The 3,635-nt window shown below is 42.7% G+C and overlaps 1 pseudogene; it reads right to left on the bottom strand.

The window, feature by feature from the left end:
• Positions 1-696: 696 nt before the first annotated feature.
• Positions 697-2,885, bottom strand: LOC125861656 (uncharacterized; annotated as a pseudogene).
• Between the last annotated feature and the right edge of the window lie 750 nt (positions 2,886-3,635).

Below are 3,635 nucleotides of genomic sequence, written 5' to 3'. Positions count from 1 at the left end.
GCATAATTAACTAATGAGGTAAAGAGACAAATAACGAGTAAAATTCCAACACTGAATTCTTTATAAATATGAAACGCGGAAAGCTAAAATACTACCCAAGAATGCTACCGAACTAAGCCAAAACTCACATTTTGAGAACTTTGCATAGAGCTTCTTCTCCTTCAGAATCCCAAGCACAATCCTCAAATGATGCTCGTGTTCCTCCTTACTACGGGAGTATATCAATATATCATCTATGAAAACAATAACAAAAGAATCCAAGTACGGTCTGAACACTCCATTCATCAAGTCCATAAAAGCTGCTGGGGCATTGGTTAATCCGAAAGACATCACCAAAAATTCGTAATGGCCATAACGTGTTCGAAAAGCTGTCTTAGGGATATCCTCCGCCCTAACCTTCAGCTGATGGTAGCCGGATCTCAAGTCAATCTTGGAGAAAACAGAAGCACCCTGCAGCTGATCAAATAAATCATCAATACGAGGTATCGGGTACATATTTCTGATGGTTACCTTATTCAACTGCCGATAGTCAATACACATACGCATAGATCCATCCTTCTTCTTCACAAATAACACTGGAGCACCCCAAGGAGATACACTCGGTCTAATAAAACCCTTGCTCAACAAATCTTGCAACTGCTCCTTCAACTCTTTCAATTCAGCCGGTGCCATACGATAAGGAGGAATGGAAATAGGCTAAGTGCCCGGCTCTATGTCAATACAAAAATCAATATCACGATCAGGTGGAAGACCTGGTAAGTCTGTAGGAAATACCTCTAAAAATTCACTCACCACCGGAATAGACTCAAGCATAGGATTCTCAATACTAGTATCTCGAATGTGCGCTAAGTAAGCCAAACATCCTCTCTCTACAAAGTGACGGGCCTTAAGAAATGATATCACCCCTTTAGGAGGGTGACTAAGTGAACCTCTCCATTCTACTATAGGAATTCCAGGCATAGCTAATGTAACTGTCTTGGCATGACAATTTAAAATTGCGTGATAAGGAGATAACCAATCCATACCAAGAATCACATCAAAATCTACCATATCTAAAACCTTTAAATCTGCCTGAGTGTCATATCCCATCAAGGTAACTATACATAATCGATACACCCGATCTACCACTACAGAATCCCCGACAGGAGTAGAAACATGTACTGGCAAATCAAGAGACTCACATACTATATCCAGACTCGAAGCAAAATATGTGGACACATAAGAATAAGTAGAGCCTGGATCAAATAATACAGTAGCTGGTCGATGACAAACCGGAATAATACCTGTGATAACAGCATCTGAAGCCTCAGCCTCTGGCCTACCCGGAAAAGCATAGCAGTAAGGACGACTACCCTCATATTGTGAACCTCCACGACCACCACCTCGACCAGAAGAAGAACCACCTCTACCTGAATGAGAACCACCTCTGCCACTATGTATACCTCCCCTAGTTGGAGGTTGTGCAGCCCTGGAAGTCAAAGCCTGAGAACCTTGATGCAAGCCACCACGTCTGGTCCTATGGCAATCTCTCACAAAGTGTCCCATATCACCACACTCAAAACAACCCTTACGTGACATAGGCTGATGAGAGGAACCTGAATGACTAGAATGTCCTCCACGACCTACAGGTCTAGAAGATGAACCCTGTGAAGTATGCACCCAACTCGAAGAACTATGCCCAGCGTAACCAGCCTCAGACGCTGGTATAGCAGCATAAATGGTTTGCTAGGCTGAGAGTGATATCCTCTCCCTAAGTAACCTCGACTCCTAGGCAGAGCCCCACCAAAATTACTTGAATGACGGGTCCTCTTGCCTTCACGCTGCTCAAATCCCTCACGTCGAATCATCTCCAACTCCTTAGCAGCATCTACCACCTTCTGGAACGGCACACCAGAAGTAGTAACCTGAGAAACTCCCAGACGAATCGGAATAATCAGCCCCTTAACAAACCTTCTCACTCTCTCAGCCTCTGTGGGAAGTATCATAGAAGCATGCCTAGCCAAGGCATGAAATTTGCCCTCGTACTCTGCGACTGACATACCTTCTTGTTGCAAACCCTCAAACTCGGCCCTCTTACGCTCCCTCTCACTGCGTGGAACAAACTTAGCTAGAAATACCTGAGTAAACTGAGTCCATGATAGTGGAGGGGATCGAGCTGGCCTACTACTAATATAATCCCTCCACCACTGCTTGGCTGAGCCAGTCATCTGAAACGCTGTGTAGTCAACTCCATGAGACTCCACTAATCCAAGATTATGCAACCTCTCATGACAACTAACTATAAATTCATATGCATCCTCAGTTAAGTCACCAGTATACGTAGGAGGATTCATTAGTCTGAACCTCCCAAACATCTTTTGTTCATCAATGGTCATGGAAGGCCTGTTCGCCAAGTGTGATGAAATACCTGGATGTTCCATACTATCTAAACGGGGAGCTACAACAGCAGCTGGTTGGGTCCTGGGAGTTTGAGAATCTGGAGCAACCATCGGATCTGGAGTCTGACCTCCAACATGGGTCTGTGAAGCATCAGAGGCGACAGGCAAAGTTCCCGCCTGAGCCATCCCCTCTAGAAGTCCTAACATACGAGCCAAGGTATCTTGAAGCACTGGGGTGGCAATAATACTGGGTGGAGCCTAAGCTGGTCCATCCCCCTCGACATGATCCTGCACATCCCCATGAATAACATCTGTATCAGGACGTACTGTCCTATCACGGCCCTGGGTAGCTATTGGTACTTGCCCTTCAACAGGTGCTGCAATACGACCCCTACCCCGACCTCGACCTCGACCTCGTCCTCTGCCTTTACCTAGGATAGTGCTCCCAGAAGCAGGCGCAGGAATAGGGTCCTGATCACCACTTGCAGATGTACGAGTCCTCACCATCTGAGAGAATGAGATATCAAGATTAGAATTTCAACAAGGTAAAGTGTGCACGATAAGGAATGAAAGAACAGAACTTTCCTAAATGTCCTATAGCCTCTCAAAGATAGGTATGGACGTCATCATACCGATCCGCAAGACTCTACTAGACATTGCTCTTGTACTCGTGAGACCGGTGAACCTAGAGCTCTGATACCAAATTTGTCACGACCCAATGTCACAAGTCGTGATGACACCAATTCTTGGGTAGTATTTTAGCTTTCCGCGTTTCATATTTATAAAGAATTCAGTGTTGGAATTTTACTCGTTATTTGTCTCTTTACCTCATTAGTTAATTATGCTTGGTAAATAGTTGGGTTGGCTTACCTATTGGTTGGGAACATAGGTGCCATCACGACTTGTGACATTGGGTCGTGACAAATAAGATATACCAACTATTAATAAAAACTTTCTTTTGCTTTAAATACGTATGTTATTTGTAATTTATTTGACAATATTATTTTTATTATTCTTTCACTTCAAAATTATTTTATATATAACTATTTAAGAAGAATTTCAGTTATGTAAGATTTCTATTTTATACAAGGTATGAATGTGTTGAAAAAAATATGGATAACTTTATTGGAGAATGACGAATGTAAGATATTCATAATATAAAAAATCTAAGTGTTTTTATAAAACATAAAGGGCCTATCTTTAATTGAGTCATAATGTAGAAATGTTTAGTGTAGTTAATTAGGATCAACACTATAA

This window comes from Solanum stenotomum, chromosome 4, assembly GCF_019186545.1.
Source record: "Solanum stenotomum isolate F172 chromosome 4, ASM1918654v1, whole genome shotgun sequence".
Classification (NCBI taxonomy): domain Eukaryota; kingdom Viridiplantae; phylum Streptophyta; class Magnoliopsida; order Solanales; family Solanaceae; genus Solanum; species Solanum stenotomum.
Note: the sequence above shows the minus strand (reverse complement) of the source record. Positions and strands in the feature narration are given on the sequence as shown.